Genomic DNA, 16,836 nt, shown 5'->3' on the forward strand with positions numbered 1-16,836 from the left:
CCTGCACCGTCATTTTGAGATCATGGCTGATCATCTACTATCAATACCCGGTTCCTGCCTTGTCCCCATATCCCTTGATTACCCTATCCATAAGATACCTATCTAGCTCCTTCTTGAAAGCATCCAGAGAATTGGCCTCCACTACCTTCCAAGGCAGTGCATTCCAGACCCCCACAACTCTCTGGGAGATGAAGTTTTTCCTTCACTCTGTCCTAAATTACCTACCCCTTATTTAGGACATAGGAGATTGTTTGTGGAGATTGTTTTGAAAAGCCAGAATGAGAGCATTAGCAACACACACAAAATGCTGGAGGTGCTCAGCAGACCAGGCAGCATCTATGGGGAAGAACGTACAACTGATGTTTCGGGCCAAAACACCGACTGTACTTTTTTCCATAGACTGGCCTGCTGAGTTCCTCCAGCATTTTGTGTGTGTTGCTCGGATATCCAGTATCTGCAGATTTTCTCTTACTTATGAGAAAATTAGCAGTAGACAGGAAATATAAAATGCTCATGTAATCATTTACTTTTTCAACAAGTGCAATTTGTAATGAGTTCAGTCTTGAACGGTGAATGCCAAAAATTGGCAACATTTTTTGATATTAATCAGAATCTCTGTAATGGAAAACATTTGAATTAGGATTAAGAGACCTTTCTTTGGACCAGGAAAGCATTTCCTGAGTAGATTGGGATTCAAGTGTGGAAATAATTCAGGGTGCAAAGGTATTTCCCCTACTCTGATGCCACATGCATGCCAGCATTCTTTGGCAGACAGTGGAGAAACTGTTGAAGTACCAAGATGTCATCTCAGTAACAAGCCCCCTGGTCTTCTGTATGATCATTACTTCCCAAAAAGACCTTGGAATAGAATCTGTTGTAAGGCATACAAACAATGTGGCTTTTCCAGCGTAGCTGACTGTAACTTGAGCCTCCATGATGGGAATGCTAGCCTGAGAGAAGACTTTGATATAGGTTTGTTTGGCCTTCTTAATTTGGAAGATTTTGAAACTGCAACATTGGCACTTTTTCAATGCCATAACATACAAGTTGTAGATTTATACAGGAGGGCAGGGATCACTGGAACTTAGTAGACTATGTGTTTCCTGCCAAGCTTGAGGTCACTTACCCTTTTCCTCAATTGACCACAGGCTCTAATGGTTACTTTCATCCTCAAAAGGTAGCTTTTTAAAAATGGGAAGTGGTCTACACTTTCAGGTTCTTACCTTGAACCTTTTATGTTCAAGGGGACATCAACTGGTTATGAAGGAAATGCTTAAGTTAAAATTGGCTGCAGCTCATTTTATGAATGATGCTCTAAGTATCCCTAGCAAATCAAGTTTTTCCCACTTTCAGAAAGCCACATTGACATTTTCACTCATTCTTGTATCATCCTCAAGAGCTTTAAAATCAGAGTTGCACAGCATAGACAAAAGTCCATCCTCGAAGGGTCTCAGCCCGAAACGTCAACAGTGCTTCTCCCTATAGATGCTGCCTGGCCTGCTGTGTTCCACCAGCATTTTGTTTGTGTTGTTGTTTGAATTTCCAGCATCTGCAGATTTCCTCGTGTATCCTCTTATGTGTTGCATTTCTAAGTGCCTGTCTAAATGTCTATTAAGTTGGATTCCACCTCATTACATTCAGATTCATTTATTTATCACATATGCATTAAAACATACAGTGTAATGCATCATGTGTCAACAACCAAAACGACCAAAGGATGTGCTGGGGCAGCCCATGAGTGTTGTCACAAATTCCAGCACCAACATAGTGTGTGCACAATGTACAGCAGAATATAAACATCAACACAACAACAGCAACAAAACATGCTACTATATAACAGCCAATGAGGATAATTTGATCTTGGCTCAGTCAGACATAGGAGACTACAATATACCATATACAAATTGCCCAAACATAATAAAACCTGTTGCTCATTGTCTTCAGAGTATATTCCCTGTACATGCATCTATCACTGTAACTCTAGCACCTTGAAGTTCAACTCTTGGAAACATAAGCTTTCACCATAACATTTCTGTCAAGTAGCAAATAGTGAATAGCTTATCACACTTCCCACATCCTTAAGTCACAGGGCTGAATGAGGCTCCCACATCATTACTGTTAATCACAGATCTAATACAAAATTGGAATTAAATAAAATATGATCTGGAGAAACATAATGAAGGATAAGGAAGTAATTTCCTCATAATCAACAAAGGAAGAGAATAGTTTCCTTATGATAGACAAAGGTAAAAAGATGGGTATATAAAACAAGGGATTCCGTAGCAAAGGCTTACCAGTCAGATACTCACTGATACTTGGGATGAGCACAGGGAGAACAAGCACATTTGGCATAAACCCTTGGGGAGGTCAAGTTCAAATGCACTTCATTGCTTTTTCGTTATTGCCCTCCTCCTTACCCTCCACTTTATCAGTCATAAGGTGGTATATTTGTTCTCTTTTCACTTTCCTCTTACTACTTATTAATTGGCAGTAAGAGAACATGCGACAGGCTCTTCAGCCCTTCAACCATGATGTCAATTTATAGTCATCCCATCTGCCTGTATTATAGTCTATGTCCCACCATCGCCTGTCTGATAATGTACCTGTCTAAACACCTCCTAAGTATAGCTATCATATTTTCCTTGGCAGTATATACCAGTCACCTACCACTCCATGGATTTTGTTGGTGGGGTGGGGAAGGTGGATTGGCATCAGGAAGGTTTCCTTGGCAGTCTCCTTTAAATTCTCCCCCTCTTAAAGCAATGTCCTCTGGTGTTAGACATTTCCACCTAGGGGAAAAAGACTTAACCTTATCTCTGCTTCTTGTAATTTCATTTACTTCATTCATTTTGCCCCTCAGCCTCCACTGGTCCGGAGTGAATAATCCAAGAATATAACCTTTTTATAGTCAATAATCTAGCAACATCCTGATGATAAACAAGAGATTCTGCATATTCTAGAAATCCAGAGCAACACACAAAATACTGCAGGAATGCATCTATGGAGAGGAATAAATAACTGATGTTTCAGGTTGCGATCCTGGTGAACCTCTACAAAACCTCTCCGTCATAACATAGAGATCAGAACTGCACACAATACTATTCCAAAGCTTTATGGAGCTGTAACATGACTTTCCAATTTTTATACTCGATGCCCCAGATATCAATCATTCTGTTTTCTTTAATAAAAGACAAACAAAACATTTTCCCTTTAAATTCCCTTTAAGCCAGATGTTCCCAACGTACCTTATGCCATGGACCAATACTATTAGGCAAATGCTCCATGGATCCAGGTTGGGAACCCTTGCTTTAAGCCCTTCCTGTCACATTAAATGTATTCACTCTTATTTTGATATGATTAATAGAAAAAGGTTGACTCTCTATCTATCTATCCTTATAATTTCATAAACCTCTACCCTCACCACTTCCCAGCCCCACTGCCCTCTTTGCTCCAGGGGAAACAAACCCCCTATCCAATCTCCCCCCAGAACTAAAGTACTCCAATGCAGGCAACATTTTGGACAGTCTGTTGTGTATTCTATCCACCGCAGTTACATCCTTTCTCTCATGTGGCAACCAGAACTGCTCATAATACTCCAGTGTGGCCTAACCAGCACTTTGTAATGCTGCAACATTATGTCCCAGATTTTGTATTCTATACCCTAACCTATGAATGCAGACCTACTGTATACCCCATACATCAGCCTATTGACATTTGGTGAACTAGAGATTTGGACCTCTAATCTCTCTGTCCATCACATTTCTTGGTTTCTTCCACTTACCGCATAAACCCGTTTGACTTCCCAAAATTCGTCACATTTGTTGCAAATAAGTTCTGTTTTCAATATATCGATCTATTTCCTTTAGGGCAGTGACCCCCCCCCCCCCCCACTGGCACTACGTACTGATCTGTTGTCTAAGCATGCGTATTGATCTGCTGTCTACACATGTGTGTTGATCTGCTGTTGACGCACATGCATTGCCCTCTCTCTCTTTCTCACTGCAATGTGACTACACCAGTAAAAGCCATCTTCCACGTGCGTGCTTTATTTAATTGATATGTAGTTGCACAGACACACAAATTAACAACAAGTATGAACCCGAATGTCAGAAAATATCACTAACTGCTCCAACAGTTACGAATGAAACAGCTTCGTGCTGAGTTGACATCTTGGTGTTCCAACAGTTTTTTCACAGCATGGAAACAAGGAGACTAATAATGTCAGAAGAACTGCTCACTTATCCCCACCGTTCAGGCTGGCATGCAATGCGTCCCCTTATGGTATTGGGGCCGTTTTGCCACACATTATGAAAGATGAATCTGGATGCCCAAATGCACTTGTGTCAAGATCACTGACAAGCGCAGAACACAACTATGCACAGATTGACTGAGCCTCTTAGTCTAGTATGAGGAATAAAATAGTTCCACCACTACCGCTATGGACAAAAGTTTATGCTAGTGGAAGATCACCAGCCCCTTGTGTCCAATTTCAATCTCAGGAAGGGAATTCCAGAGATGACTGCTTACAATGTTGGGCCCTGTTCCTAGGTGCCCTCTCTTACGACAGAGTGCAAGGGTACCAAACAAACAGCAATGCTGATGGCTTGTCACATCTTCCTCTGTTGGCAAGTAATGAAGGAAAGTCCTTGTACTGTGACCCAGCACAAGTGTTCCACACTGCATTGGTGGACCAGTAACAAATTCTGAAATACAGAGAGCCAAGCAATGACCCAACATTGTCAAAAGTCTATGAAATCACCATACAAAGATGGCCAGCTCATGGTAACCCAATGTTTCCAGAGTTCTCAATGAGACAAGACCTACTATAGGTATGTCAAAGATTGTTGATGTGTGGATCTTGTGTTGTGATTCCCTCTAAACTGCACACCAGAATGTTAGAGAATCTGTATGAAAGACACCTGGGCACAGTCAAAATGAAGAGTCTTGCCTGGAGCTGTGTGTGGTGGCCAGGAATAAATAAACAGATTGAAGACATGGCTGAAAGCTGTTTGGGATACCAAGAAGTTGAAAATGCACCCCTACTGGCATCCTTACAAGCATGGGAGTGACCGGCATCACCATGGCAAAGAGTACATAATGACTTTGCTGAGCTATTATGGACCATGTTTCTGATTGCTGTGGATGTTCATTTAAAGTGGTTGAAATATACTGATGAAATCAACTGCTTCAGCAAAGATCTCTCTACCCTGAGGACTAATTTTGCAAGAAGTGGCTTACTAGAACAAATTGTGAGTGACAATGGACCACTATACATGTCAGAAGAATCCTCACTACCTTCTCCCATAGATGCTGTCTGGCCTGCTGAGTTCTGCCAGCATTTTGTGTTTTTATTTATTTCCAGCATCTGCAGATTCACTCGTGTTGCCTCAGAAGAATTCCGACTATTCATGAAAAAGAATGACATCAAACATTTGAAGTCAGTTCCTCACCACCCGGCAATGAATAATGAATGGGCCAGCTGAAAGACTTATCCAGACCTTCAAGAAGATTATTAAAGTGATGGACAAGGAGAAATTTTCTCTACAGTACAAGGTGGACAACTTCCTGTTGTATATTGGAACTCTGTTCATGCAACAACAAATCAAACACCTGCATTACTGTTCATGAGCAGGAATCTGAGATCTCATGTAGATCTCCTGAAACCAGACCTATGGAGGGAAGTGCAGAATAAATAGTTCAGCCAGTTGGCAAGTTAATCTGCAAGGATCTTAGAGGTTAGACAGGAAGTCCTAGTGCATGATTACTGAGAAAACAAGTGGATACCTGGTAGGATTGCTACAAGAAGTGAACCAATGATGTACACAGTGGGTGTTGGAGATCATACACAGAGATGTCATGTGGATCAGGTGTTGGATGCGTAACTGAAGAACACACCTGAGTAGATTGCATCCAACAAGACGGGCACCTTACATCCACTGGACTAGTATCTCAGTGATGATCATCTCACTGACAGCAGTGACACCGGCAACTCAGAATGTCCTCCCATTCTCCACACTCATGTCTGCTGAAAATACTTTTAAATGCCACTACTGAATCTACTTCCACCACTACTCTTGGCAGGTAGGTGTGCGTGTGTGTGTGTTGCTCTGTAGGAAACATCTAATTTTTCTGTTGGGGTTGATGGTGGTAATCAGGGGAATAGAAAACTTGTGTTTAATGTGCTGCCAGGAAGCATATTTTCCTCTTGATAGTTAAGCAATATGTCACAGAAATAGCTACTAAGAATAAACTATTAAAATCATGAGCATTCAATTTAGTCTTGAAAGCAGAATGTTTTAGTGTATCACAAATGCCATATGGTTCTAATGTTCAGCTATCTTTGGCACCCTAGTTACTCGTAAACATTTCCCAATGCTGACAGTTACAACTTTTTGGTACGTCAAGATAAACAGCTTGAAGACTTCCTTTAATCTATTCCTTAAGGATGCTTGGGAAAAAATAACTGTCTCATCGCTTCCCCCACACTAATATGACTTGCAAATATAAAATGACAGTCAGTACAGGAAAGTTGAACAGAGATCTGCTAAGAGTAAGACATTAGAATTGTATGCAATGTGTTTGATCTTAAATTGAATTAATCTCTTTCTACAATTACCACAGTGCTTTATCCTGAACAAATCATTTGTAAGGAGGAAGCAAGTAAGGCCAGGATAACTGAAGAACCCTGGATGTTTTGTGGTCAATTAGATTATGCTGATCTGAAGTAGTAGTAAGTTGTTAACATGGGAGCAAAATGTCACTTCAAATCCTTGAAAACCAGTTGGGTCAATTGGGGATGGTGGTGAATGGTGCTGAGTAGAGGCTGGCAGCTGAGATTTGGGAAAGATGGTGTCATCCCCAAGTGAAAGGTGCACTTTGATTCACAAGGACCACCATAGTTTTCATTTACTTTGAACAGCCAGTAATTCTTCTCGAATTGGATGCCACAACAGGTGTAAATCTGAAGTTATGCTCCCATTTATCCTATACTGTACATGGCTACACATACAGAATGTTGGAGAAACTCAGTAGGTCAGGCAATTTTTATGAAAAGGAATTTCAGGCCAAGACCCTTCATTAGACCTGTCAACGGCATTTTGTGTGTTTCTAGCATCTGTAGAATCTCTTGTGTTTGCTAAATATGTTAATTTTAATATGTTAATTGGCATTCTTAAATTCAGAAGTATAACTCTGGTGTCATGATAATCACCACCATTTCAAAATGACATAATTTTCAGAATTTAGACCAACAATGATTAAGGGCCAGTGGTGTATTGCCAAGTAAAGATGGTGTGTGCCTTAGTGGGGAACATTTAAATGACGTCCCATGCACCTGCTTTCTTTGTCCTTCTTGGCAGTGGAAGTTAAGTTTTGGAGATGTTATTGGAATAACTACAGAACAATTTGTTGAAGACACTGACTAAATCTAATGTGTGTCAGTAATGAAGGGAATACATTCTTGCAGTGGTTGCTGGGATACCTGTCAAGTATTGCTTTTTCCCAGATGGTGTTGAAGTTCTTGACCATATTTTTTTGTTGTTGCACCTTTCCAGGAAAGTCATCACATTTCTGAAATGTGCCTTCTAGAGGGTGGAAAAGTCTTGGACCAGATGATGAGTCATAGCCTTTGATCTGCTCTTGTTGTCATGGTATTTTTGGCTGGACCAGTTGGGTTTCTGGTCAAAGGGGGACTCAGTAATAGTAATGCCATTGAATGTTAAGGATAGTAAATGAACTTGTACTTGGAGTCTGGTGCAAATATTAGCTGTCATTTATTAGCCCATGCTTGAATGTTGTTGAGGCTTGGGCTGCTTCTCTTGGTGAGGAGGTGTGAATAGAATTGAACATGCACAATTATCAGTGAATATCTCCACTTTTGAGTGACCCCCTTGTGTGTTTCCCCTTGCCTCCGGAATTCAATTTGGATCAATGCTGTAATGAGTACGGGAGTGAAGTGAGAATAGTAAAAATCCAAAATTGGCAAATAATTGTCACTTTATAACACTACCTACAGTAGTGTTTGTCACTTTGAGAATAGACCAATTGGACAGTAATTAGTTGGATTGGATTTGTCCTGTTTTTTTGTGAGCAGAATATATGCAAGCAATTTCCCATATTGTCATTGTTGTAGTTGTATTAGATTGGCTGGCTAGACCCACAGTCTTCAGTGCTATACCTTGAATGTTTTCCGGTCCCTTGGCCTTTTACGATTTCCAGTGTATTCAGCCTTCCAATTTATCCTTGCAAGCAGAACAAGTGCTTCACCTGCCCCTACATCTCCTCCTTCACTCCATTCAGGCCCCTGACAGTCCTTCCAGGTGAGGTGACATTTCACCTATGAGTCTGTTGGGGTTATACACTGCATTCCATGCTCCCAGTGTGGCCTCTTGTATATCAGTAAGACTTGATGTAGATTGGGAGACCACTTCACCAAACATCTACGCTCCGTCCACCAGAACAAATGGGGTTTCCCAGTAGCCACACATTTTAATTCCACTTCCCATTCCAATATGTCCATCCGTGCTTCTTCCACTGTTAGGATAAGGCCACACCAAGATTGGAGAAACAACACCTTGTATTCCATTTGGGTAGCCTTCAACCTGATAGCATGAACATCAAATTGTCAAACTACCAGTAATGCCTCCATGTCCCCCCTTCAACATTTCCCATCCCCTTCTCTCTCATGCTATCTCCTTGCCCGCCCATCACCTCCCTCTGGTGCTCCCCTTCCCCCTCCCCCTTTCTTCTTTCTTCCTTCTGTCTCTTTCACCAATCAACTTCCTAGCTCTTTGCTTCATCCCTCCCCCTCCAAATTTCACCTATCGCCTAATGATTCTCTTTCCTCTTCCCCCAACCTTTCAAATCTACTCCTCGGCATTTTTTCTCCAGTCCTGTTGAAAGGTTTCAGCCCGAAACGTCAACTGTACTTTTTTTCCATAGGTGCTGCTTGGCCTGCTGAGTTCCTCCAACATTTTGTGTGTATTCTGCTTACCAGACCTGGAATATCTAGCAGTAAACTGTCGTTCTTTTTACTTATCACCAGAGTTCTCTGGGGTCATTCTGGTAGCAGTTTATATTCCACCTTGGGCCAATGTTAAGCAGGCTTTAGATGATCTGAGCAATGGGATCAACATGCACAAAACAGCGTACCCTAAAGCCTTCACCATCGTTTTGAGAGATTTTGACAAGGCCAATCTGAAAAAAAATCACTAAGCAATTATCAACAGATCACCTGCAGTACCAGCAGAAACAACACACTGGACCATTGCTACGCCACCATTAAGAATGCCTACCATGCTATTCCACACCCTCACTTCAGGAAGTCTGATCAGAAGAGATGGTTGTTAATTTCAGGAGAGCACGGAGCGACCACTCTCCGCTGAACATTGACGGCTCCTCCGTTAAGATCGTTAAGAGCACCAAATTTCTTGGTGTTCATCTGGCGGAGAACCTCACCTGTTCTCTCAACACCAGCTTCATAGCCAAGAAAGCCCAGCAGCATTTCTACTTTCTGCGAAAGCTGAGAAAAGTCCATCCCCCATCCTTACCGCATTCTACAGAGGATGTATCGCGAGCATCCTAAGCAGCTGCATCACTGCCTGTTTCGGGAATTGTACCGTCTCAGATCGCAAGACTCTGCAGCAGATAGTGAGGTCAGCTGAGAAGATCATCAGGGTCTCTCTCCCTGCTATTACACCATTTACACCATACACTGCACCCACAAAGCTAACAGTATTGTGAAGGACCCACGCACCCCTCACACAAACTTTTCTCCCTCCTGCCATCTGGCAAAAGGTAACAAAGCATTCGGGCTCTCATGACCAGACTATGCAATAGTTTCTTCCCCCAAGCCATCAGACTCCTCAATAGAGTCTAGACTGACATCTACATCATTTATTATTATACTATAATTTGTCCTCTACTGTGCCTATTGTCTGGTTTGTATAATTATTGTACTGCCCTGCACTGCACTGTTTTATGCACTTTATGTAGTCCTGTGTAGGTCTGTAGTCTAGTGCAGTTTTTATGTTCTTTGACATAGCCTAGTGTAGCTTCTCAGCCTTTTGGCCAAGATCAAGTGTAGTAGTGTAGCCTTGTGCTGTCTCACATAGTCTAGTGTGGTTTTATGTTTCATGTAGCACCAAGGTCCTGGAGGAACATTGTTCGGTTTTTACTGTGTACTGTACCAGAAGTTTATGGTCGAAATGACAATAGACTTGACTTGACTTGTACTTCACCTCTCTGAGTATAGGCAGAGACTGAAGACAGCAGCACCAGCAGAGAGGACCAAGAAGGTTTAGACAAGGGAAGCACAGGAGTGCCTACAGGACTGCTTTGAATCGGTGGGCGACTGTATTCAGGGATTCATCTTTGAGTCTGGATGAGTAAGCTGCAGCTGTTACCAACTTCATTAAAACTTGTGTGGATAAGTGTGTGCCTATAAAGACTTGCCATACATTCTCAAACCAAAAGCCATCGATGAAAAAGCCTGGCAACCCAGGCCTGTACAAGAAAATCAGATATGATTTGTGGAGGGCTATTTCAAGGGTGAAGAGACAATTTTGAACGAGATTGGAGGTGATATCAGATGCATGGCAACTCTGGCAGGTTCTGCAGGATATTACTTCCTACAAAGCGATACCCAATAGCGTGAATGGCAGCAATGCTTCTCTAACAGATGAACTCAACACCTTCTACACATGATTTGAAAGAGAGAACAGAACTACAGGTGTGAAGATCTCTGCTGCACCTGAGGATCCTGTGACCTCAGTCTCAGCTGATGTTAGACTGTCTTTAAAGAGAGTGAACCCTTACAAGGCAGAAGGTCCTGCTGGAGTACCTGGTAAGGCTCTAAAAACCTGTGCCAACCAACAAGTGGGAGTATTCAAGGACATTTTCAACCTCTCACTGCTATGGGGAGAAGTTCCCAATTGCTTCAAAAAGGCAACAATCATACCAGTGCCTAAGAAGGATAATCTGGGCTGCTTTAATGACTATCGCCCTGTAGCACTCACATCGATAGTGATGAAATGCTTGAGAGGTTGGTTATCACTAGACTGAACTCCTGTCTCAGCAAGGACCTGGACCCTTTGCAATTTGCCTATTGCCACAATAGGTCAATGGCAGACACAATCTCAATGGCTCTTCACATGGCTTTAGACCACCTAGACAACACAAACACCTACGTCAGGATGCTGTTCATTGACTATAGCTCAGCACTTAATACTATCATTCCCACAATACTGATTGAGAAGTTGCAGAACCTGGGCCTCTGCACCTCCCTCTGAAATTGGATCCTCGACCGGAAAACCACAGTCTACGCAGATTGGTGATAACGTATCCTCCTCGCTGACAATCAATGCTGGTGCACCTGAGGGGTGTGTGCTTAGCCCACTGCTCTACTCTCTGTATACACAAGACTGTGTGGCTAGGCATAGCTCAAATATCTTCTGCAAATTTGCTGATGATACAACTATTGTTGGTAGAATCTCAGATGGTGACAAGAGGGTGTACAGGAGTTAGATATGCCAACTAGTGGAGTGGTGCCGCAGCAACAACCTGGCACTCAACATCAGTAAGACGAAAGAGCTAATTGTGGACTTCAGGAAGGGTAAGATGAAGGAGCACATACCAATTCTCACAGAGGGATCATAAGCGGAGAGAGTGAGCAGCTTCAAGTTCCTTGGTGTCAAGATCTCTGAGGATCTAACCTGGCCTCAGCATACCGATGTAGTTATAAAGAATGCAAGACAGCAGCTATACTTTATTAGGAGTTTGAGGAGATTTGGCATGTCAACAAATACACTCAAACACTTCTATAGTTGTACTGTGAAGAGCATTCTGACAGGCTGCACCACTGTCTGGTATGGAGAGGCTACTGCACAGGACTGAAAGAAGCTGCAGAAGGTTGTAAATCTAGTCAGCTCCATCTTGGGTTCTAGCCTACAAAGTATCCAGGGCATCTTTAGGGAGCGGTGTCTGAGAAAGGCAGCGTCCATTATTAAGGACCTCCAGCACCCAGGGTATGCCCTTTTCTCACTGTTACCATCAGGTAGGAGGTACAGAAGCCTGAAGGCACACACTCAGCGATTCAGGAACAGCTTCTTCCCCTCTGCCATCGAATTCCTAAATGGACATTAAACCTTTGGACACTACCTCACTTTTTTTAATACACAGTATTTCTGTTTTTGCACATTGAAAAAATCTATTCAATATATGTAATTGATTAGTTTATTTATTATGTTTTATTTTATTATTATAATAACTTTTTCCCTCTCTGCTAGATTATGTATTGCATTGAACTACTGCTGCTAAGTTAACAAATTTCACGTCACATGCCGGTGATAATAAACCTGATTCTGATTCTGTGTTGCTCGGTTTTCCAACGTCTGCAAATTTTCTCTTGTTTCACTCTTTCTATTGTTGATGATGGAGATGCTCTTGGACACTTATCCTGTCAGCTGTTTAATTGCCTGCTAGCATTCAGAGCTGTTTGGCAGGATTGCAGAAGTTTATCTGATCTGTTGGTTGAGACCAGCTCAACTGCTGTATGTTTCTTGCATGCTGCTTTTATTGTTTAGCAAACATGTACAGTAGTTCTGTATTTGCAGTTATACAAAGCCGGCATGTCCTTTATTAAGATTGCTTGATGCTGTTTCCTGATCCCAAAATGAACTTTTATATTCCATTTATCTAATTTTAACTCAATCTTTTTCTCCCTGTCCTCTTCATAAGTTGTTTTGCTATCTTTCTGGCATCAGTAAATATAGCAACCATATCTTTGACATCTTCATTCATTTTAATTGTAAAAGCAAATTAAGACCCACCATTGAACTCTGTGGCATACCATTTATTATATTTTGGCAAACAAGAAGGGAATGATTTATCTTCACTCTTTTTCCAAACTTCTATGCACACAAATATGCAGCCTCCTGTACCTTGAGCTTTTATTTTTCTCAGCCTTTGTGGCAACTTATCAGCACCTCCCATTGGTTCCCATTTATCCGCAGCAGATTCAGAATCGGGTTTATTATCACCATTGTGACATGAAATGCATTGTTTTCATGCAGCACTGTGTGCAAATATATAAAATTACTATAAAGAGTACAAAATAAAGGTAGTGTTCATAGACCATTCAAAAATCTGATAGCAGAGGGGAAGAAGTTGCTTCTGAATTATTTGAGTGCAGGTATTTGGGTTCCTATAATTTCCTCTCTGATGGTAGTAATGAGAAGAGGGCATATCCTAATTGATGAGGGCCCTTAATAATGGATGCTGCCCTCGTGAAGCATCACCTCTTGAAGATGTCCTTGATGGTGGGGAGGCTTGTGCCTGCGATGGGGTTGACGGAGTCTACAACCTTTTGCAGCAGCGTGCGATCCTGTGCATTGGACCCCATTATGAGGGAATGATGCAACCAGTCAGAAAGATCATTCACCTCTATACACATATAGAAATTTGCAAGAGTCAATGGTGACATAGTAATCCTCGTCAAACTCTAATGAAGTAGAGCCTCTGGAGTACCACCTTCGTGTTTACGTTAATATGCTGGGCCCAGAAATGATCCTCTGAGATGTTGATGTCCTGTAACTTGAGGCTGTTCGACCTTTCCACCTCTGACCCTTCAATGAGGACTGTTGTGTGAACTCCTGATTTCTCTTTCATGAAGTCCACAATCAATTCCTTGGTCTTACTGGCACTGAGTGCAAGGTTGTTGCAACACCTCTTAATCAGCCTTGCTCTCGTACACCTCATTGCCATCTGAGATTATACCAACAATAGTGCTATTATCTGTGTATTTATGGATGTTTTTTGATCTGTGCTTAGCCAGGCAGTTATGAATGTCGGGAGTAGAGCAATGGGCTAAGTGTGCATCCTTAAGGTGCACTTATGTTCTTTGTCAGTGAGGAGGAAATGTTATCACTGATCATTACTGACTGTGTTTTGATGAGGAAGTAGAGGGTCGAGTTGCAGACAGAGGTGCAGAGGTCTAGGCTTGGGTACAGAGTGGATGATGGTGATGGAGTTGTAATAGATTAACAGCAGCTGATGTTTGAGTTGCTGTTGTCTAAGTGCTCCACAGCAGAAAGGAGATTCTTGCCTTGACCAACCTCTTGAAACACTTCATAATGGTAGATATGACTGTTGCTGGTTGACAGTAATTGAGACAGTTTACCCTGTTCTACTCAGGCACCAGTATGATTGCTATCCTTTTAAAAATCAGAACCTTAGTCTACAGCAGTGAAAGGTTAAAGATATCCTTGAACACTCCAGCTAGTAGGTTAGTGCTAGTTTTAAATACCCTGCTAGGTACACCATCAAGGTCTGATGCCTTGTGATTGTTCACCGTCTTGATGTTTTTTCTGACAGCAGACTTCTAATAGAGATCACAAGGTTGCCGGATGCTGTGGGGATTTGCACAGGTGCAGTATTATTTTCTCTTTCAAAGCATGTATAAAATGTATTAAGCTCATTGAAGAGTGAAGCTTCCTAATACCATTTATGCTGTTGGTTTTTGCCTTGTAATGGCATGCAAGCCCTCCACAGTTGTTTGCATCCACTTGTCTCTAATTTCATATAGAATTGCTTTCTAATTCTCACAAAGGCCTTCTGTCAGTCATATTTGGACTTGAAGGAATCTGGATCGCTGGTCCTCAACACCATAGGTCTCACCCTCAGTTGACTGCAAATCTCTTAGTTCATTCAGGTCTTCAGTTTAGGGAAAACTCAGTATGCTTTCTAAGGCACACACTTATCCATGCAGGTTATTGATGACCATGGCATATCTGAAGATGAATCCCTGAATATGGTTCTGTCCACCAAACCAAAGCAGTCCTTTAAACACACCCCTGCCTGCCTTGTACCTTCACGGTCCTCACCACTTGTGCTGTAGTCCTCAGTCCCTGCCTATATACTGGGACAGAAGTACCGCCAGGTTATCCAACTTGCCAGAGTGCGGGTACAGGATGCCACAGTAAGTGTTCATCTTGGTGGTGTAACAGTGATTGTGTGAACTCTGTTGGTTCAGCAGGTGACAGGTTGGTGCTAGTTTGTCAGAGCCATCTTCAAGCTGGTGCCCACAATAATCAGGAAGGTGTTACTATCACCTGACTATTGACCACTGTGCTCGGCTCATTCAGTGCTGGCTTGATGTTCGCTAGGGGTGGAATGTATATAACTGCCAGGATACCAGAAGGGAACACCCTCAGCAAATAGAATGGATGACGCTTAACTGCCAGATGTTCCAGCTTGGTAGAGCAGGACTGAGACAAGACACTGCGCACCATGAAAAGTTAATTACAAACAAATGCCATTGTCTCTGACATTACATGATGCTGCCATCCAGTCCATGTGAAGCCCTGAGTCTGGAGCACTGTGCCAGAGTACTTGGGGTGAGCCATGTCTCTGAGAAGCACAGTACACAACAGTCCTGATGTCCATCTGGTACTACAGTTTTGCCCTGCTGTCTTCCGGTTTTATTACTACTTCACTACTTCACCACATGTTACTACAATACTTCAAGAAAAATCTAACATGCTTAACTTGATGTTTTTCTGTTCGTTGCTATATGATCTCTAATAATAGCTTCAAGCATTTTCCATAGACAAATGTTAATTTAATTGACTTGAAACTCCTGCTTTTTTTATCTTTCAAACTTTTGAATAGAGGAGTTGAGTTTATTATTTTATAGTCTAATGGAAACTTCTAAAATAAGGGAATAATTTTAAAATCAACTAACTGTCTTATCGTTCACTACTTTTGAGACTTTAGGATGAAGGCCATTAGGACTTAAACGTTTATCAGCCTGCAGTTACAACAATTGGCTTACTTTATTGGTAAAAAGGCAGTCATACAGCCTACAGAGTTCAAATCAAACTATCATTTGCTTGCACATTAAGTTTCTACAAAGTTTGTGGATGATCCTAAGATATTGGAAAAAAATCAACTCAATATCTCAAGAATGCTGCAAAATTAGCTCTTCACAGGCAGTACTTCATTGTCATAGGGAAAGTTAACACCAGGCCCCTCTCAATTCTTCTGCCCAGAGGCTATGAATAAGCTTCCTTAATCACAGGATGGTTTCCACCCTTCTAGAGACGTATGGACATTGATTTTTGCTATACTTCGGCTCTAAGAAAAATGTAAAGAGTTAATCAACCATTATTCATGGACTTTTATAAATCAGAAAATATTTTTGATTGCATCATTTGAGGACTGTGAAATATCACTCAGATTTGGTGGTCCATGGAAAATCATTGCTGTCTTTTATCTATAATACATTGGCATTGAGTTCTGTTCTTAATCAACACAATAGCACAAAACAATGCAGTCTGGTGTAAAGCAATGCTGCATTATCACCCAGGACAGGTAAAGGATATCCATGTTCATGCTCTTTGGACAAGTAAAAGATAGCCATGCTCATGCTCTTTGGACAGGTGTCATAGAAACATTGAAAATCTACAGCACAATACAGGCCCTTTGGTCCACAAAGCTGTGCCAAACATGTTCTTACCTTAGAAATAGCCCATAGCTCTCTATTTTTCTGAGCTCCATGTACCTATCCAGGAGTTTCTTAAAAGACCTTATCGTATCCACCTCCACCACCGTCGCTGGCAGCCCATTCCATGCACTCACCACTCTCTGCATTTTTAAAAAAAAAACAACAAACAAACTGACCCCTGATACCTCCTCTGTACCTACTTCCAAGCACCTTAAAACTCTGCCTTGTCATGCTAGCCATTTCAGCCCTGGGAAAAAGCCTCTGATTATCCACACAATCAATGCCTCTCATCATCTTGTACACCTCTATCAGGTCACCTCTCAATCTCCGTGGCT

At 41.8% G+C, this 16,836-nt stretch overlaps 1 protein-coding gene across 10 annotated transcripts in view; it reads left to right on the forward strand.

The window, feature by feature from the left end:
* The window catches only part of smtnb (smoothelin b), a 299,570-nt gene that overhangs the window by 23,754 nt on the left and 258,980 nt on the right, over positions 1-16,836 (forward strand). The window lies entirely within an intron of this gene.

This window comes from Hypanus sabinus, chromosome 13, assembly GCF_030144855.1.
Source record: "Hypanus sabinus isolate sHypSab1 chromosome 13, sHypSab1.hap1, whole genome shotgun sequence".
Classification (NCBI taxonomy): domain Eukaryota; kingdom Metazoa; phylum Chordata; class Chondrichthyes; order Myliobatiformes; family Dasyatidae; genus Hypanus; species Hypanus sabinus.